Source organism: Ursus maritimus, unplaced genomic scaffold (assembly GCF_017311325.1).
Source record: "Ursus maritimus isolate PB19 unplaced genomic scaffold, ASM1731132v1 scaffold_21, whole genome shotgun sequence".
In the NCBI taxonomy this organism is placed as follows: Eukaryota; Metazoa; Chordata; class Mammalia; order Carnivora; family Ursidae; genus Ursus; species Ursus maritimus.
This window is the reverse complement of record NW_024424564.1, coordinates 21906578-21928832: the sequence shown is the minus strand read 5'-3', so window position 1 is coordinate 21928832 and position 22255 is coordinate 21906578. Positions and strand designations below refer to the sequence as shown.

At 40.3% G+C, this 22255-nt stretch overlaps 1 protein-coding gene and 1 pseudogene across 1 annotated transcript in view; one reads left to right on the top strand and one right to left on the bottom strand.

The window, feature by feature from the left end:
* LOC103656250 overlaps nucleotides 1-8108 on the top strand; it is a 50211-nt pseudogene extending 42103 nt beyond the window's left edge.
* TMTC2 (transmembrane O-mannosyltransferase targeting cadherins 2) overlaps nucleotides 1-22255 on the bottom strand; it is a 388624-nt gene that overhangs the window by 336340 nt on the left and 30029 nt on the right. The window lies entirely within an intron of this gene.

Genomic DNA, 22255 nt, shown 5'->3' with positions numbered 1-22255 from the left:
AAAATAGCACTACCCTAAGACCCAGCAATTGGTCAAATACTACTAGGTATTTACCCAAAGGATATAAAAATACTGATTTGAAGGGATACGTGCCCCCTGATGTTTATAGAAGCATTATCAACAACAGCCAAATTATGGAAAGAGCCCAAATGTCTATCAACTGATGAATGGATAAAGAAGGGGTGTGTGTGTGTGTGTGTGTGTGTGTGTGTGTGTGTGTAATGGAATATTACTCACCCATCAAGAAGAAAGAAATCTTGCCATTTGCAATGACATGGATGGAGCTAGACAGTATTATGCTAAGGGAAATAAGTCAGTCAGAGGAAGACATATACAGTATGATTCCACTTATATGTGGAATTTAAAAAACGAAACAAATGAACATGGCGGGGGAGAGAGGCAAACAATGAAACTGATTCTTAACTACAGAGAACAAACTGGTGTTGTCAGTGGTGGGAGAGGGGGGAGGTAGGTGGGGGGATAGGTTAAATGGATGATGGGTATTAAGGAGGGTACTTATTGTGATGAGCCCTGGGTATTGTTATATAAGTGATGAATCACTAAATTCTATACCTGAAACTAATATTATACAGTATGTTAACTGGAATTTAAATAAAAACTTAAAATTAAAAAAATAAAGAAATAACAGGCTCTTAAGTCACACTTGCCCTGGTGTAAATTCAAACTTCACCACTTGACCTTGAGCAAGTTATTTAACTTCTTTTTAACAGTCTCGTCATCAAAGAACTTGGAACTTGTTCATTCATTATCTATTTACTACACACCTACCAGGTGCTATAATAGCTACTATCCTAAGATTTAACCCAGGAAAAGAAAACAAATAAAGTCACTGCCCTCATAGAGATTACATGCTGGTAGGATAATACCTCAGAAGGCTGTGCTGACGAACTAGAAAAAAATACTTACGAAGCTCTTTGTTGGAAACAAGGATGCACTCAATGACATGGGACTGATAGTAGTTATTATTATCTCATGGGACTGATGCTAGCTATAATTATCTCACGGGACTGTTGTGTGAAATAAATGAGCTAATTCATACCAAGCATTTAGCCTTAGGTTAAATAATCTCTATATATCAGCTATTATTACAAAATAATTAACTTTATGATTAGCTCTGATGCAATCTCTATTCACTGGCAGTGGTAGGTGGGGAGAATGAAGAATGCCAAGATTTTTAAACTCCTTCAAGAAACGATAAACCCTGGGGTGCCTGGTTGGCTCAGTCAGTTAAGCCTCAACTCTTCATTTCCGGTCGGGTCATGATCTCAGGATTGTGAGATGGAGCCCTCCCTCCCCCACTCAGTGGGGACTCTGCTTGAGAATCTTTCCTACTGCCCCTACCCCAACTCATGCATGCACGCACGCGGGCTCTCTCTCAAATAAATAAATAAATCTAAAAAATAAAAAAGAAAGAAAGAAATGGTAAACCCAATGTTGTTTCCGGTCACTACTCAAAAACATAAGGAAAAGATGCCAAGGTCCATCTCACCCCTTCCTGTCAATCACACATGCTGGTTTCCAACATGAGCCCGCGGGACTGGTCAGCATTATAGGAAGTACCTAACATCAGTCATTCTTTGTTTGAAACATGGTTTTAACTTTTAGAGCTCAATGATAGAAAACTTAGGAGGGACCTCATAATTTGAACTAAATACAATTACAGGGATGGAAAAAAACAATGTGTATGCTGTGCCATCACACAAACATCTGAATTGGCCGGCTATGTTTTCCTGTGAGAACTATTCCCTTGTCCATCTTTAAAAACTGCTTTAAAATAAACGGCTTCGATCTGTTATCACAATCTGAATCCTCTTTCCTGAGGCACTAGACTTACTTCTACTTCTATCTGTTCCAAGAGTCACAACAAGTAAGGTTGCGGGAGATCAAGAGAAATCGAGCCAACTTGGGACCAAAAGGAACGGAGACACTGGATTCTTTGTGCTGAGGCTGGGCCTCAAATTCAGGAGTTCGGCTACTGCACAAAGAAAGCATCAAGGCTGCAAGGTGGAGCCGTAACCACATTTTTAGACTCACATGTGAGAAGCCAAGCAGGTAGACTGTCATAAGTCCCCCCACCCCCCTCCAAAAAAAAAAAAGTTTTGTTGTCTGTCTCTCACTGGAATGCAAGTCAAGAAGGACAAGGATTTTGTCTTCTTGCTATGTGAATACAAATGAATGAATAATAGTTTCTAAAGTTGAACCAAGTCCAACATGAAAGAGTTTGGGCGATCTTAATTGTTCCCAGCATTGGAAGAAATGACCATTATGCGGCAGGATGGAGGCGTCAGCTAACGACAACGGCAATCATACTGCAATGCAAATACATCACATCAGTGTAGACCTTAAACTTCCACAGCGTTATAGGTCATATAGATCTCAATTACAAAAAAAAAGTTTGGCACACTCAAGAGAAATGAGAGTGATTCCATGGTAACATGGGACCTCCGGGCAGCAGAGGAAGATACGAAAATAGAGAAGCTCGCACACCACCGCCCCCACAGCCGACACACTCCAGGCCAACACCACAGAGGCTCTACACAGAACTACTATGAAATAAGCAGAGTGCAAGGCTTAGGTTCAAATGAAACAAGCGGCTACCCTTTGCATCGCCTCACTTATCTACAACTAAAAATAATGTTTTAAAAAACAAAGTATGCTTAAGCACAAACTATGTGCCAAGTTCAAATGTAAAAAAAAAGGGGGGGGGTCAAATAGCTGCTATCACTAAGGATGCTTGAAAGAAAGTGCTAGATGTGTCTAAAAAAAAGAAATAACCTATTATAATAATGCTGCAGACAACAGCAGAATCATTGCAAGAACTCAACCACAGGTCAACTGAGAAGGGAATACTACTCCACTGAGAGTGCCGAGGTTTTACGCTGCCTAGCAAACCAGTCACAGTAATGCACACCACACTGTTTTCCGTGCTCTAGAATCTTCAGATAAAAAATAAGAATGCCCTCTTGAAATCACCTTTCTTTCCTACTCCTTTCCTTCCTGACATGTGGCATTATCACAGAGAAACTACCACTATTTAGCTTTACACTTCAGGTCCAATTTAAAGCTAAAACTCGTTACTCACCACCGAGAGTACACGGAAACAACGCGGAAACCTGAACCCGGATGCAGGCTGCTATCCCAGCTCTGCCACTACCCAACGCCAAAACCCCGGACAAAAATCTTACGTCTTCTGGACTTCTATTTTCTCATGTGTACAATCAGGATATTAATGGTAAACCTAAAATTCTGTTACTGTTATCCAACTCTTCTGGCGGGGAAAAGAAAGTAGGTCCTTAAACTGGAATTGATGAACAAGGGTCTCTAACATTTCTTGGCATAGAGAAGTGACCACCCAGTCTATCTGTACGTACGTATTTGTTTTCTATTGTTATAAAATAAATGATCCCAAATGGAGAGGCCTATACCAAGACAACTTTATTAGCTCACAGTTCTGTAGGCCAGAAGTTCAGCATGACTCAGCTCGGTTCGCTGCATAGAGTCTTACACAAAACCGGAATCAAGGTGCCGGCTGCGTTGCCTTCTGATCTGGAGGTTCTAGGCAAGAATTCACTTCCATGCTCATTCAGGTTGCTGAACTAATCCTGTTCCCTTGCTACTCTGAGACTGACATCACCAGGTCTTGCTGGCTGTCAGCAAGGAGCTCCTAGAAGCTTCCTTCTCACATGGCCCCTTCCATCTTCAAACCAGCAATGGCCTTGTGAGGAGAGCCCCTGACAGGCTTTGAAGCTCTCAGACTTCCTCTTCTGCCACTGTCAAAGAAAACTCTCCTTTTAAATGGCTCAACTTTTGGGGTCTGGCCCATTTGTATAATCTCCATATTATAAGGTCAACTGATTTGGACTTTATAATTACAACCTCAAAATCCTTTCACTATAGTACCTGCGTTCATGTTGGATTGAATAGCCAGGAGAGGGGACTCTAGGGGAGCCATCTTTAGAAGTCTGCCTATGACGTGGTGTCTGTTCATGTGTGCATGTGTGTCTCTCCCCTTCACAAAGCTGGAAGCCATGGTCATTTTTATATAACCATTACACACGTAAGTGCTGAAAAATGATGTGTCCCATAATATCTGTTCAACAAACTACCACCCATTAGACAAAAACATACATGGCGCCAAATACTATTAACTGAGCCCTAGAAACTCAAGAGATAAATACGATGTACCTACCTCAAAGCATATATTTTAAATACTTTATTAGACAGATGGATAAAATGTTGATGATGTTGGTTGTTTCAACACAAAAATGCTAGATACAAATCAATAGCTAAATAATTGCGCAAGTGAGGAGAAAGAATTTTTAAAAATGCACATACAGTTCTTAGATATCCCAAAACTCTAGTGTCCCGTACCTTTTTCTAACACCTGCAAAAGCTCTTTTTATCACTAGAAGAAACTTCTAATACAAATGAAAAACCTCTATTTAAGAATCCTTAAACATATTCCATAATGCTTTCGGTAGCACAGTAAGACGGGCAAATAATGCTTTCTCTACAGCCAGGGCCAATAAGTATTACAATTTAGGATCAGCACCTTGAATAAGCGCTGACAAGCAAACAGACTGCCCATGTAAAGAACAGGACAAAAGAAACCAATCATTCTGCCACAGCTCCTAATTCAGAAGGCTGAAGCATTTTGCAGTACCTCTTGAGTTTAAAAGGGGGAAGGGAGGTTAAAAAATGTGTATTATATTCTGAGATGCTCTGAATAAGCTACTGAGTTAGTATCAATTCAAATAATTTATTCTTTAGCAGCTATTTGCCTGTTCTGCATCTTCATAAAAACAAAATTGTATTTTTTTCCCAAAGCATAAATAATCCCATTCTTTTGCAGGCTGATGTGACATCTGCATAAAGATAATTAATTCCTATCTTCCGCTATTATCTATTTGTCCGCTACCAAAGGGTAAGTGGTGTTTTCTCTAGGCTCTTCTGTGCTAATGTACAATATTTAGTGGTAATAAGCATTTTAAGCTACTGAAGAGCCGCTTCAAAAGAACATGAAATTAACTAAACATACATCACAACACTGTGCTATTTACAACCGGCTCCCATGGATAATGAAACTTCACTTAGGACACTCTCTTTCTGTTCAGTCAACACATTTCAAATACTATTAAAGGGATCGCTACCTGCAAAGGACCTCAGCTGATCTAATTTAACTTTATCTTGTAACACAGGGGAGTTACAGCACTTTCCGTGACAGTTGTCTTCTCAGATGCTACAAAACCAGTCACAGTAACACACACCACACTGTTTCGGCAACAACTGTTATCTGTCCATCTCCAGAACAGCCAGATAAGATTTAACCATCACGTGCCACACTGCTTTAATTTGGGATTGCCTGAACTCTGCCTGAAGAATGAAAAAATTAAAGGGCACACACATGAACAGAAGGCAAAATAAATCCCCGCTGTGTCTTTCAAGATGCTCACTGATGCCTTATTCTTTTTTTTATCTTCCAGCAATAAAACAAGTTTCATATTCTGAGTATTTCTTCAATGCGAACCTGAGATTGCAGTATCTTTTGTATACAGTCTTTCACAACAAAAGGAAAGCCAATGAGCATCAGGACCCCTCCAGTAAGGATGAACTTCCCCCTTTAGAAAGTTAAATTATTAGTTTCATTAGCCTGAAACATGATTTTGTTTTGTTTTGTTTTGTTTTTGATATACAGTAAAGGGCACTTTCACAGTCGGGTTTCAGGTGAATCTGAGCGGTGACTTAATATTTGTGTGGGTCCCGTTGGCATCTGCCCCAACCTTCATCTGCCCCCTCCTCCCAGCCACATTCCCACAAGGGTCACCATGTGGCACTTTTTTATGCAAGGAGATGTAAGTAGGTCTGCTGGGGGGGGAGTTCTGTAAAAGTTTATGTTGTTTCTACAAATAAAAACAATTTTAAAGACCTGGCTGATGTGCCCCTTTCTATGCTTTGCCTCCCCCACTCTCTTTGCTCCGAACATGGACCTGACACTCACGAGGGTAGCAACCACTCTGCAAGAATGAGGAGACACAATCGAAGATCCAAGCCAAAAGGTGGGGCAGTAACACCCACCTTTGGCCATGCTAGATTCATGATGGCCTCCACAAGGGAGGCAGGGAACCCAGAATTTTCTGCGACCTAGGAGGGGAAATATAAATGCTAAGAAATACAGGCAGACTGAAAGAAGAGTACTGGCATCCAAATAAAGACAGGTGTCCAGGTTCTCTCCTGAGAAAGATAAAACTACTCGCATCTCAGTAATAATTGTCCTGATCACATTAATAGCAGCCACAGGAACAGATGAGAATTCCAAGGGCTCCATACATTCTAAAGCCCCATCTCCCATTCTACCCAATGTCCCACTTTCTCCCCCATACACTCACATGACCTCTTGAAGGACAGCACACAGGAAGAAAATCCCAGAGCCTCCCCATTTTACCTAAAGATACAATTTAATTCTGTTGCACTGTTTCTTCTCCTTGACTTTGTAGAAGTCCCTTCCCTACTATCCAGGAAGCAAAGAAGGCCAGATCAGTTAACAGAGTAATAAAATGTTCCCATTTTCTCTGCACATCTGGGCCAAGATGAAGTAATTTAGCCAAGCACTGAAATTCAAAAGCAGCAATGCTACCCCTAGGAAAGCCCTCCTGAGAGAGAATACAAATAAACAGCTTTTATATTTGAAAAGTATGTGTAACTGGATATTAAAATAAGAGTTGTAGTTCAGGCCTCAGATGGTAAATATCAGATACACAGGGAGGTGTAAACCAAAATGCAAATTCCCAAGGAGGCATTACAGAAGTATCTGACCCCTTGCTGCTTTAGTGGGTCCAAGTGTCAGGTAACAGACTGAGGAGAACAGGAGTGAGTGCTTCAATAGAAAAGAACCTCAAGGGCGCTTTGAAAGCTTATTCTATTGCCCCGGAGTTGGAAGCCACAATTTACTAGTGTCCCCAACCTAAGAAATATCAGGTGACCTGCTGCCACACAGAATGCTGTATCTGGGAAGCACTGGACAGTTTCCCTTTCTGAAAGGACATCAAAGATGGCCAAAGATGTGGATTAGCAGTGGGTCTGCCGAAAGAGCCAGCTTAGAGCCATTCTGAACCCTTTATAAAACCACCAGGCCGGGTCACCAATAAAGATTATGATACAGAATCACCAAAAAGCAAGGGCTGATGGGAAAGTGTCAGCCAGAGGGAAAAACAAAACAGTCCAGGGGAGCTGTGGTCAAAGGATCCCAGCAGGGAAGGCTTTGATGGATTCAGAGACACACCCCTAAGAAAATGAGTCAGCTCTGAGTATCTGCTGGATTCAAAGTGTACAAAGCTAGTATGAATCCACAACCCCAAAAAGGGACTTTCCTGTGGACACTTGATACTGTTCTTCTATCTCAGAAGAGTCTAGGATAGCAGCTAGTAAATGGAGAAAAAATTAGCAAGGAAGAAAGTAGGAGCCAGTAAAAGGATGCTCCAAGAAGCCGGAGTTTCTGTCTTGTGATTTACTATATTCCCCAGTCTAGAACTGTGCCTGCTACATAGCAGGTGTTCAATAAATACTTTTTCAGTGAATGAAAGTCCATCACATCTACCCTTCCAGAATGCAGACTCCCTTGTACAATGTCTACCAGAGGCAAAGGTTAATTTCCCAGCTTTTTTGGTCTGACATCTTAGTGAGGATACAGGGGTGGCCGCTGCTCTCTGAGCTCCACTACGCCACCCAAGGACGATAAGGACAAGAAAGATGCCTGAAAGTTGGCCAAAAAAGACAAAGACCCAGAGAACAAATGTGGTGGCAAGGCCAAAAAGAAATTGTCCGAAGGCAAAGTTCAGGACAAGCTCAATAACCTGGTTTGTCTTGTTTGACAAAGAGACATATGACAAACTCTGTAAGGAAGTTCCCAATTCTAAGCTATATAACTCCAGCTGTTCTCTCCGAGAGACTGAAGATTCGAGGTTCCCCGGCCAGGCCAGCTCCTTGGTAAAGGACTTATTAAACTGGTTTCAAAGCACAGAGCTCAAGTCATTTACATCAGAAACACCAAGGGTGGAGATACCCCCCCAGCTGCTTGGGAAGATGCATGAACAGATCCCACCAACTATACATTTTGGAAAATAAAACTTTATTAAATAAAAAAAATATTTATTTCCCAAATGAGACTATAATTGCAATTTAAAGGAATTATAAAGGCTTTCTACTACCAGCAAACTCAGAACAATTCTAGCAAGTTCTCTGACTTAGGAAAATATTTCTTTTGGTTTTGTATTTTGCTAAAATTTTCATTACAAAGAGGAATAAACTTTCCCCTCTGAATACATTTTAAATGGATAGCAGGAAGCACAATTTAAATTCTTATTATGATTTCATCCTGTGAGTTGTACCTGTTCAATGTGCTCACTACCCAGAACGTGGTTTACAAAGCAATTCACAATACATGTTCCATTTTATCTTTGTAACAATCAAAAGTATCTCTCACAGTTCGAGGAACTAGGGCTCACTGAAGAGTAAGCAGCAATACTGGTTGCATGATACAGGCTTTGTAAAGCCAACTGCAGTACTCTTTCCAGTACTGTTTTCCTTTAAGGTTTTCTAAGTCAGTCTTCCTGGATTCCTATCTAGCATCTCGTGTCCACATAAAAATAGATAACCCTGGACTCTTGCCTTAATTATCCCCCAGCTATTCCTAACAGATGGTCGTTTCATCCATTATTCAATTCACTTAGCCCACCTGGCTTCCTGACCAATGACTACATTTGTCTCATTAGATCTTAGCATAGGATCAAGTTCAGCAAAAATAAATGGAAATTCCAAAATAACAGTGGCATAAACAAGATGGGATTTCCTTCCATCTGCATAATATATAGTCCAGTGCCAGAAACGACAGGTCCCCAACAGTACAGGACCCAGACAGACTCCTATCTTGTTGCTCTGCTATATTCAACTCACGCCATCTGCTTTTGGGGCCATCTTGGTCCCACCATCACACCTACCTTCCAGCTAGCAGGAAAGAGGAAAGAAAATGATGCCTATCAAGTTACACACATCTCTTCTACTTACATCCCACTGGCCAAAACTAAATCATATGGTCACATCTACCCACAAAGAGGCGAGGGAATCTGAGCTCTTATATGACAGAAATACGTCTTACTCAACTCCCAGTGTTCAACACATATCTGGCACTGTTTAAGACACTGGCCACTATGATTCTTATAATCACTGCCATAATCATCCACAGGACAAGCATTTACGAAATACCGTTCTATGTATCATTTTTAACTAACTAAAGAGAAGACTAAGGATCATTTTACTAATTTTTTTTCATCACTGATCAAAACAGCCACCACTGACATTAAAATAACTAACAATAATAGCTGGTTCTTCTTTCCCCCAGTAGCCTCAGAATGTTTAAATATTTGGTGGTAAATGATCTGGAGTTCTCACTTCATGTGAATGAGCGCATTTTCAACCATTATGTCTTCCTACTAGGCCAACAGACAATTTATCCCAAGTGACTCAGAGGAAAACGTTCCCTGTTCCTAAATAAAACTCCCCTTACAGCATTAAAACTTGAAAAACACCGTAAAACTAAAATGAACACAAGAGCCAACCTGTTGTTTCTGTCTATTGAAGAAGAAAAACAAGTAACTATGAACAATTCTGTGCTTTCATTTGGAATGCAAATGTCTGTCACTCAGTAAGTGGTCACAAAATTTAAAGGGCAACAGATCACCCTTCTTATTCAAAATCAAAAGAAATATTTTCCTAAACTAACCGAAAGGTAAGAAGAGAATTCTGATAAAGTAGCTAAAACAGTAAGATAAAAATAAATTTCCCCATGGCATCTACTCTAACAACTCCCCATTGGTAAACACGCAGTTTTATGAATAATGAAGACATTTTCATTTGTTTGCTAAACGTAATATAGGTTTGTCCATTGGCATGCTATTTTAAGGGAACATAGTCATTTCTGCCATTTGTCCTTTTCAAACTTCTAGAATGAAGAGAAAGGAAAAAATATCTAATCATAGTAGATGGAACGATTTTTACTAGTTTGTTTAACCTGGAACTATTAGAAATTTCTAAGTAAGACAAAAATAAAAATACCACAGTAACCCAGTGACTCCTAGCAAATTACTACTGGCAAAGTTGAGAAAGAATTTAAAGCTTGCTCTGCACACCAATGGACTTTCTTCCCTTCTCCCAACATATATTTATTATTCTAACTCACCGCCTAAGATGCTTTCTGTTGAATGTGATCCTTTCAAAAACATCAGGGAAATATCTCCCGTTGGGCACTGGTATTTAGGTATTAGAAAGGAAAAAAATTCCTTTGGGGCGCCTGGGTGGCACAGCGGTTAAGCGTCTGCCTTCGGCTCTGGGCGTGATCCCAGCGTTATGGGATCGAGCCCCACATCGGGCTCCTCCGCTATGAGCCTGCTTCTTCCTCTCCCACTCCCCCTGCTTGTGTTCCCTCTCTCGCTGGCTGTCTCTATCTCTGCCTAATAAATAAATAAAATCTTTAAAAAAAAAAAAAAAAAGAATGTCTGAAATCATGGGTATATTAGTGTGTAAGCATAGAGCATTTGTTCACTTGTAAGGGAAAAGGGAGATTAATAAATGTTTCTACCATATCATAAAAGCTATATTAACTGCAACCTTCACTAAAATCAAAGACTTCATTTTAGCTTCTATTAGCTAGAAGCAATGCTTTCCTTTTCCAACTATCTATTCTTAGGTAGAGTCTATCGTTTGGAGTACATTCAAAATAACAAGTGGCACCTTGATTTGTATTTCTCAGAAATGTTAAAATATAGTAATAATATAGCAGTCATAGGACTAAATATCCATCATGGGACTAATGCCCAGACCATAGAAAATGTTAGCCTTTTCTGACAAGGCTGTGGAAGGAAAACACAATGGAGTACAGATTTGCAATAAAATAGTCATTCTGATATTATGTGGCAGTTGCCCTAACCACTTGCATTACTGGAAAGCACCCATAACAGCACACAATTGCTAAAAAAGAACAACAATTACAAAGCCATTGAAATCAGAGAGGAATTAAACAAAAAAGTCAAAACTGACAGATCTGTTATTATACAAACACTCTAATGGGCCTTTATTGAGACTTTAAAGCAACTCCAAAATAAAAAAGAATTCTATACTTCACACATAGGACAAATTTTTTTTTTAATAAGTTAATCATCTTGACAACTGTTGATCATATTTTAATAAATGTGGAAATGAATAAGTACTGAGAGGAAGGCCAGGATGTAACCTAAAATAATATTTAAATGTAGTCAAAATCATCTTCAAAGTGAAGTTGAACTTTGATTACATTCTGTGTACCATTTATTTAACTTCTATACTCTACTGCTGACTTCCAACGTCCCAAAAGGGAAAAGAAAAGCCTTATACTGGGTGAACAGGGCCAGGGCTAGGGTATGGTGAGAAAGGCTTTCATCTTGAGCACGACATTTAAAACTCAGGTATCGATGGGGTGCCTGGGTGGCACAGCGGTTAAGCGCCTGCCTTCAGCTCAGGGCGTGATCCTGGCGTTATGGGATCGAGCCCCACATCAGGCTCTTCCGCTATAAGCCTGCTTCTTCCTCTCCCATTCCCCCTGCTTGTGTTCCCTCTCTCACTGGCTGTCTCTATCTCTGTCGAATAAATAAATAAAAATCTTTAAAAAATAAAAAAATAAAAAAATAAAACTCAGGTATCGAGATAATGAAATTAACACAATACTTTTAAAAATCAAAGTTAATACAAAATAATGTTTAAATAAAGACAGGCTAAGTACTATCGACTCTTCTTTTGCCTTACATATGGCTCTAAGCACAATATGGTTCAGCACAAGGAGTGCAGTCTTTATACTGATATTTGGTTCATTACGGATTTTTTGCATTAATTTTATTTTTAAAAGATTACCTAGCATATCATTTATCTCACTACTGGTTTTTTCATTGTTGTTGTTTTTGTTTTGTTTTGTTTTTTAAAGATTTTATTTATTTATTTGACAGAGACAGCGAGAGAGGGAACACGAGCAAGGGGAGTGTGAGAGGGAGAAGCAGGCTTCCCACCGAGCAGGGAGCCCAATGCGGGGCTTGATCCCAGGACCCTGGTATCAAGACCTGAGCCGAAGGCAGACACTTAACAGTGAGCCACCCAGGCGCCCCTTACTACTGGGTTTTGAGCACCACCCTTCCCCACCCCCTAAAATTTTGTGCTCAAGGCAAGTATCTTCCTCACTTACCCTAGTCTCAGCCTCCTCTTTAGGAGTCAATAAATACCTGTTGAATGAGGGACAGAATGTATAAATTAGCCTCTCTCAATACTTCCTTACCACCTGCAACACGTCTCAGACTCTTTCCAATAGACTCCTCTTGATAGCGCCATGGATGAGCACACCTCTTTGTCAGGTACTTTATTTATATGACCTCTAATTCTCACAAGAACCCTCCAAAGTAAATATAAGTCTCCCCCATTTTATGACTGAGCAATCAGTCTCTTCAGTGTAGTGACTTGTTCCTAACACAGGCCCTCAGTAAATACTGGTTGGATAGTAACGACAAAGCCAGTTAAGTGGAGACTTGGACTTTAACCCAAGTATATGTCCCTCCAGCTCAGCGATCACCAACAGCAAGAAGCCATTTTCAAACCTCTCTTCTGTTTCCAGTAACAACTATGGTGGGCAGGATTCTGAGATGACCCTCATGATATCCACCCCATGGGGTCACTCCTGTGATTACAGCAAAAGAGTGATTATACGGTAGACCTAATCCAATCATGAGCCCTTCCACAGCAAGCAGTTTGCTCTGGCTGATGATAGAAAGGGATGTCAGAGAGATTCAAAGGACGTGACCCACCACTGCTGGCTTTGAAGATGGAGGGAGCCTCATGAGAAAGAATGTGGGTGACCTCTGGAAACAGAGAGCAACCGCCAGCTGACAGCAAGAAACCAGGAGCCTCAGAACTACAACCACAAGGAACTGGATTCAGCCAACAACCTGGATGGGCTTGGAAACAGAGCCTCCAGAGAAAAGCCCAGTTGATACCTAGACTTTATCCTTGTTAGATCCTCAGCAGAGAACACAGCCTGCTCAGACTTACCATAACTGTTTACACGACAATAGAAAACTTACATATCAACCCCTGCATAACTCCATCACAATACCACAAAGCCAGACACGTACCTGTTCATCTGAGCTCCTTATTATATCAGACTAAGGACGTACCCACACCTCTTGGTGTGACTTGCCCAGGCCACACACATTATAGGCATCCAGCCGATGTTCAAGAACTGGATGAATTCACACACTAGTTCTTTTTTTTTTTTTTAAAGATTTTATTTATTTATTCGACAGAGATAGAGACAGCCAGCAAGAGAGGGAACACAAGCAGGGGGAGCGGGAGAGGAAGAAGCAGGCTCATAGCGGAAGAGCCTGATGTGGGGCTCGATCCCATAACGCCGGGATCACGCCCTGAGCCGAAGGCAGACGCTTAACCGCTGTGCCACCCAGGCGCCCCTCACACACTAGTTCTTTAATAAAAGTTTAAGGTACTGACAGCAGTGAGGAAGAGGAAGCAACACGCGTCTGACATGGGCCTGAGTGAATATCTGTGCGCTAAAACTTGCCATTTTATATCCTGGCACGCAGTTGAAGGAACACACATTTTTAAAGACCAGTTCCACAACTATGTAAACTTGAGATATTTACCTGGATATACGTTCAACCTCACTGTATAACCTATAAAGCACTACACAAGCTTACATAAAGAATTGCTTTGGCATTGTATCGCCCACAAAGGAGACAGACAAAATATCCTTCATGTCGCCATGTTCCTTACTTCTCTGGACCCCAACTGCCCTGTCTTCCAGCTTCTTCTTTGGTATTGGTGTAACAGTCAAAATCATAATCTCTGAGAAAACCTCCCTCAAAACTACTTCTACCTTCTAAGAGTGGAATATGGCATGTCATTTACCAGAAGAAAGAATATGAAGTAAAACTAATCACTTGGATTGACTGCCTATAAGGAGTTCCTACAAAGGTACATTAACCCCCCTCATACACACACAAAAAGAAGACTGAAACCACTGAATTAGCTGCTGAACGTTGACTTCCATCCATAACTCTAAACTCCGCAGAAGGAGAGAGCTGGCATGCACACTGCGTATTTATTCATCTGTGAATCCCAAACATTTAACAGAATTTTGATACAGTAACACTGTAGGCACTCAATACATGTTTACTGAACTGAAGTGGCAGTAAAATCTGTGATGACTTTGGGTATCCTTAAAACATGTGCTACCCTCACCTCACAGCAAGGAATTCATTACTTATAATTCAGCAGACTTAAAATAAATGATCTTCTCCAACAGTCATCCTTTCTTGATGACAACATTTCTATTATTCAGCTTGCTTTAACTATATTTATATATGCATAATGAACAAGGAAAGTGTTTCACCAATGGAAAGTATTTTGAAGAAAACAGATTCTTTCTGGGGCGCCTGGGTGGCACAGCGGTTGAGCGTCTGCCTTCGGCTCAGGGCGTGATCCCGGCGTTATGGAATCGAGCCCCATGTCAGGCTCTTCTGCTGTGAGCCTGCTTCTTCCTCTCCCACTCCCCCTGCTTGTGTTCCCTCTCTCGCTGGCTGTCTCTATCTCTGTCGAATAAATAAATAAAATCTTTTTTAAAAAAAAAGAAAATAGATTCTTTCTAAGAACAATGAAAATTTTAAAATTCTTAAAGTTTTCTTACATATTAATCAGTGACTTTAATTGCTATAATTATGTGAATACAGCCCATTAACATCTCGCAGTGATGCTGATATTCGTATCCATGCTTTGGAACTCCTTACAAAAAGGTCCTTTTAGGGCAATTAACCCTATTCGGATGGCACCCAAGAGGAATCTAGGTTTTATCAGTTTCTAAGCTCCAGCTAACAGTGTTTCAGGTAGGTGCTGGAATATTCCAAATTACAACTATAAAATTACTTAATTGTGTGACCTACAGAAATATAGCTAAACCATGCTTCCACACAGCTGGAAACCTAAATTAGTCCTCATCAGTCTGTGTATAACTACTGTGTTCAATTGTTCACTGCGCCTTAAAGATCATGAGAACCAAAATGCAGGGAAGTTACAGCTGTTCTTCCAGAAAACAGTAGCCAGGAAAAAAAAAAAAAAGTCCCATTGAGACATTTACTCTGACAAGAATCTGTATAAAAATCGATAGTAAAGCATGATAGAGAATTTTAAATTTCCTGAACCAGTATGATACAGCCAGAGCCAACTGGAAATTGCTTTCGGTAAAGAAGGCTGAATAATTTTTTAAAATACATATAACTACTTTTGAAATTTCACACCAGCAAAACATTTGAACAATTCCTAGGTTCCAAAAAATATCAGCCAAAATTCCGACCAAATAACTCCCCATCATTCTCCCACCCAAACCTTTTCTAAGCAGTTATGAAAATGAGGATGGGAAGGGGAGCGGGTAAGGAACAAGGAGAACGAAGGGGAAGCCCTCATGACTTACAAATTAGGTAAACTTCCTATTAATCAAGAATTGGCTCTATGTTGTTTCTGCATATATTAGCACGATCCAGAACTAAAGCTGGGCCAGTTAGTCGTTTACTACATAAACCATCCCTTACAAAATAGGACCTTGCCAGCCACACACTTACTTGGTTTACTAGTTCCTGATTACACAGCAATCTAATTGCAGTACACACACATAACTAAACTGTTGATGTAAGACATTACTTGTATGAAATCCTACATTTGTTATTTTTCTTGACTTTGCCCCAAAAAAAGGCCTGTTATTTATCCTAAAGCCGAAACGTCAACAAATTGATAAGTAAACAAATTAATATACATATCACGCATTTAAATGCAGGCCTCCAATGCCTGGAGTTTGGTTAAGAGCAAACAGCTCTAAATTTCTAGCCAAAAATTCCCACTGTTCTAAAATTTGTATATGGCCTACTAAATACTTCTCATAAATTATGTCCTGACAGCATGTTATTTCTACTTACTGAAAATATTACTGTACTCACTAACGTATAATTTTCTTTCTTTAAAAGATGAGAAACAACCCTGAACTCACATGCCAAGTCTTACCACCACACGGCCAGACACGCTGGAGCCCCATGTTGGCAACATACGGAGTACCATTTGCTCAGTTCAGCGATAAGCCTGTGAGGTGACCCAACACAATCTTCTGTGCGGCACAGTCCACAGCACATGTAAGTGGTGACAACTATCACGTGGTCGTGCTTTGCAAACTCTGCAACAATGCACATGTGTAAAGGTAGCAGCCAATATTAAATAGATTTTTTTCATTTGTTGAATATATAAACAGCGATAAATCTGGCACTTGATTCTAAATTTGCCAACTGTAATTACAAACACATGTGCGCATTACATAGCTACAGATGCACTTAAAATAATTACCTTCCTGAAGATGTCTGCTTTCCACAAGCTACTACAAAAAGCTGCTAGCTACTCTCAATGCAACAGTTTTCCACATGCAAACACATTAATCAGAATAACTTATACACTTGAAAAGACAAACGAGTTATCTCTATGCCTCACTTCTTCATTTTACCACCCTAGCAAATTTTAACCCACCATTTCCAAGTAGGTCTCGCTTTGCAAGTGCACCCGTTAGGATCATGAAGGAGAGGGGCGCCTGGGTGGCTCAGTCGTTAAGCGTCTGCCTTCGGCTCAGGGCGTGATCCCAGGGTCCTGGGATCAAGCCCCACATCGGGCTCCTCTGCTGGGAGCCTGCTTCTTCCTCTCCCACTCCCCCTGCTTCTGTTCCCTCTCTCGCTGGCTGTCTCTCTCTCTCTCTCTATCTCTGTCAAATAAATAAATAAAATCTTAAAAAAAAAAAAAAAGGATTATGAAGCAGAAGCTGCCCACGATGATGTAAAGGGTACCGACACCTAGGCCCCGCTTTCTTTGCAGGATAGCTCCTGTACATTTATTTTCTCATTCCTCTGCCTCTGATTGTGAGAGCACGAAACCACCTCACTCTTAAACTAGTGCCTTCACTAAAGAAAATTTAGGTGCTACCCAACCGTACAAAACGATGTGCTAAGGGTGTTCGTCTCGGTCGTGGACGTGGGTTAAAGAGAACGGTCAATGGTCACAGGCATTTACTGGAGACCTGAAAATCCGCCTCCACTAAAGTCCACATTGTTCAAAGTGGACAGGGCACTGGAGGCTGCCGACCCATCACCACTTTTTCTCGAAGGGCACATAACTGGTAAGTGGGCTTAGGGCCACCCTCTCGTTTTTCCAACACACAGATACTCATAGCAGAAGTGAAGCTCGAAGAGACGAGAACGGCCACTTTGGGGAAACACAGCTCTAAAACAGGGAGTGAGTGCAGCGGGGTCTGGTTTTCATTAAAAGCCTTTAGTACTTTTGACTCTTCAAATTAGAAGGATTACTTTAATAAAAACAAACTTTTTCTAAAAATTAAGAAAGTTAAATAATCTCAAACCAATTCCAGGTAATAAAGTCCCGCTGTAAAACAAACTCTGGGAGCACACAAAATAAAACAGAGAAGAGGTGTCTACCGGCAGCGCTCGCACAACCAGAAGGCCTCCAATGAGGTAAGGGGCTCGGCGCCAGCGGCGAGTCCAGGAGCGCCTGGCCCTCCAGGGGGCTCCGACGTGTGGTTGCAAAGGCTAGAGACCGCCTGCTGCCAGAGGAAGAACAGCAGGCGAGGAGAAGAAGACCAGATCAGATGCTTAACCATGGCTCTCAAAGCTCTCGCTGGACAGTGTTAAAAGGAGACGCCACAGGGGTGCCTGGGTAGCACAGTGGTTGAGCGTCTGCCTTTGGCTCAGGGCGTGATCCCGGCGTTATGGGATCGAGCCCCACATCAGGCTCCTCCGCTATGAGCCTGCTTCTTCCTCTCCCACTCCCCCTGCTTGTGTTCCCTCTCTCGCTGGCTGTCTCTGTCTCTGTCAAATAAATAAATAAAAATCTTTAAAAAATAAAAATAAAATAAAATAAAATAAAATACAATAAAATACAATAAAATAAAATAAAATAAAAGGAGACGCCACAAAAAACAAACAAACAAACAAACCACCACAACACAGACATGAAAGTGCAAAAGGGAAAACTTGTTCAGCCACTGGGTATCTGCCATTTCATTTTATTCCTTTTTTTTTTCTTTTTTGATTTGTTGGAGTCTCCCACCACTGGTGCATTTTCATTTGGAGCTGCCGTAGGGAGTGATCTCTTGTCCTCCTCAGGGATCTGGGTGAAGGCTTGAATTAAAAATACATGTTGTTGTTTTAAGTTGTGGATCCCATTTTGGGAATGGGATGTCAGGCATCTCTGGAGAAGCTTCTGTCACACCAATATAAGAGAATAAAAGAGAAAATCCAAAGGCCCAATAAGCAGAATGCAAAAGGCTATGAATAAATAGTGTCATGTAGTCTCAGCAGAAATAAATCGGTATATACATTGAGAAGGATTAGAAGAAAACAGAACAAAGGGTTAAGACTGATTCTATGCTTGAGGTGCCAGAAATGCAATTTAATTCCTCAATTTTTTTTTTGTCTACTTTTGACAATAAAAAATAAAATAAATGTGACAAGTGTTGTTTAGAAAGCCAACACAAAAGATCAGAATTAGAAGGGAGATAAAGAAAACAGACTTTCCTTATTTAACAGGTCATTCAATTGCATCTCAGGAAAGAAAAGGGGCTTTCCTAAGGATACACAGCAAGTCAAAGGTGGTATGGTATAACTGATTAAAAGGATACAATCTGAGCTCAAATCTGGCCTTTGCCCTTGTTAGTTAAGGGACCTGGGCAAACTGCATAATGTCTGGTGGCTTTACTTTCTTTATCTGTAAAACACAGGTAACGACAGAACTTTCCTGTCAGGGTCACTGGGAAATCTACGGGGAACAGTGTAAATAAAGTGCCTAGGTCCATACCTGGCACTTATGAAAAACTCAGGAATGTTGTTGGGGGTTTTGGGGGGGGTTGGGTTTTTTGGGGGGTTTTTTTGCTAGGAAAAAGAATCACAAGTGTCACTGCCATCCCATTATCATCCTGTGGTCGGCATGCTTCCGGCATACTATTCAATCATCTATGGTTTCCCCTGTGCTTTTCATTGCAAGCTGTATGCACTCTTAACAACTGGAACCACTTCCAGCAGCAGCAGCACAAACCCAGCAGCAGACACTTCCAACAGCAGCAGACAGACCCAGAACAATTTTTCTTGACATATTATTCAAATAAGAATAAAAATCTAGTGAACTATTCATCCTAAAACATGATCCATAAATCATCATTTCAATTTTCTAAAACTACTTGTTCAAAAGAAAATTAATATTATATTCAGTACAAATAAATTCACACTTAATAAAAACACCTCCAGGTATTAGGAAGCTGACAGAAAATAAAAAAGTAGAAAAGTCGTGAAAAGAAAACTTACTTTTGATTATCTAGGTTAGCAAGATCTTTTGAAAAAATACTCTCCCCTAACCCCTCTTCCAAATCCGGATGCCTTCCAAAAATATACTCTACTGATGGCTTAAAAAATTAATTAATTAATTAAAAACACAACTTTTTGTTAACATTTTTTGAACAAGGAAAGGCCTCTCACTCTACATCTAATTCGTAACTCCCCTTCCTGCTCTCTTACTACTAGAAAGGAACACTCTGAAATTTTGGATAAGTAATAGTAAGAGGTCTCAACAATGGGAGGTGATCATCTCACGATGACTTTTACCTTCCCCAATTTCCTGATGCTCTATGGTTTGCATGCATCATCTCCTGCACACCAGGACCAGAGAGGTGTTTATTGTCTAAGCATGAATATTGTCAAAGGTCATGAAGTTACTGAGTCTTTTTCCCAGGGAAGTACAAATGGATACTGTTATCTACAAGAAATATGAGATAATAACATCACTCAATGGCCATATGTTCTTAGAGAGTCATACCAAATCTATGGCTAAAAGATTTATGATGGAATATAAGCTTGACAACTGATTATCAGTCTCCTTCCAAGTTTCCATACAACATTTCTATTTCCTTCAAGTCTAACAAGTAACATATTGTTACATTCCTCCTATTTAAGCCTGACAGATGAGAGGCTCTGACTAAACAGCCCAATCTCCCTTCAGTCCTCCTAAGGTAATGACAGATTCTTAAAGCACACCAAGGCACTTTCTAAGACTCCAAAATTAATAAATGATTATTTCTGAATGTCCAGTCCAGCTTGCACTGCCTCAGTGTCCTACACTCAAACTTCATCTATGTCAGGAGGAAACTGGACATTTTTTTTTTATATAATGTCACTCATTCTTACAATACATTATTAGAATAATAAACTCTTACAACAAATTCAGAAGGTCTTTGTATCCTCACTTGACTGATGAGGAAATTGGAACTCAGAGAAATTCATGGATTTATCCAGGGCCTCTCAGCTATAAGCGGCAAAGTAAGGCTGGTACTCAAGGGGTCACTGAGATAGAAGCCTACAGTGTTTGGTGCACAGAGCAGACTAGATGTGTTCTCAGAAGTCCCAGGATGCTCTGAAATTAACCTGTATGTTGGTTTGTAATAGTTCCCATCTCTCAGGACGCCTTATGCAACCACAGCTAACAAGGAGCAGAAAACTGCAGTGGGAATTTCTAAGCTGAAACAAATGGAAACCCCCACTCTTCCAGCCTTCCCCTCAAAAGCAGAATCCCTGCCTCTGAGCACCTTAACTGCACCAGTGACTCTCAGCCTCCAACCTTCTCCTGTACCAAATTACAAGACCTGAGGTCTAATAATTGTTATAAATGTCTCTTTCAGTCTGTGGCTATGTTCCTCCTTCACATCAGATGATGAGCAACTGAACCCTAATTCATTCATTCAGCACATATTTGACGAGTGCCTCCCATGTGTCAGGCTCTGCAACAGGGACTACGAAGATGCAATGAATACACACCCGCTATGAAAAACCTACAGTCGCGCAGACGAATCAGATGGAGCCTGTTAAATTCGGACGATTACCACATGGGGCAGAAAGTGAGGACTGCTTGTCAAACCCACCTTGTTTCTTAACATGGATTTTATTGACACTCAATGAAATTGGGGGGAAAAGAATAAGAAATCTTTTTAATGCCACTGAAGCTAATTTTTCTTTAAAACTATATTCTACTGCTTAGTAAACTACATATTCTTGAGGTGGCAACATTCTATGAGGTTTCACATTAGTATTTAAATCATTCTTTCACCAACAAATTTAGGGGAAAAGAAAAGCATGTAAGAAGTAGTATGTTTCCATGTGAGAATACTACTTAAATCCAAGTCCTTTGATTTTTCTTTTTTAAGTCAAATGCTGATGCATAATTCATCAGGAGAGTCTTTATAATGGCAGGAGTGGGAGAGCTGGTGAACATTTTGCAAAATACACAAAGAAAAAAACCTTATAGCTCTTCCAGAAGCAATCCAGCAAAAGTGAAACAGCCACAGAGTATAGGAGAAAAAGGGCTGATGATGTCAGTGGACCCAGATTCAAATCCGCCCACTATCAATAACCAGAAGACAGATTTGGGTAGGTCATTGCCATCTTAAGATCTCAATTTCTTCATCTCTGAAGTGAGGAGAATCCTGTTGCCCTATTTATACCACATAGCTCTTGTGAGGAGCCAACACGATACTGGAGGGGAAAGCACTCTGAAAATAATATAACATCCTATATAAATGGCCACACATATTATTACAGAAATCTTAGAAATTTTGTCCAGGCAAGGCATGCACTTTTCCATAAATGTTTAAATAGCCTGAATATTTTAATCTCTATTTCTGTCTTCTCCCACCAAAATTAACTTGGAATTTTTTTCAAAGCATTTGCTAAATCAGTCCATTATCCTCTTACTCCCTTATTTTTAGAAATTATCTCATAGTCAACTCTTGGATGCAAAGGGTCTTTTTTAATAGACGATATAGGTTCATTGCGTAATTGTAGATATAGTCCTTGTTCAGTAGGAAACTAACTAAAGAAGACTTATTTCTTGTTTTTTTTATTTTAATACTGAAGCTGACCAAAATAGAATTTATTTCAGAAAAGAAAAAAATAAAAACATAATTGAAGCTATGGGAAGCAAAAGCAAATAGAAAACTTTTTTTTTTAACTTTCCCTGCTCCTTTATCGAAATGCACATGTTTTCTGATCCATATGAAACCTCAAAAGTGTGA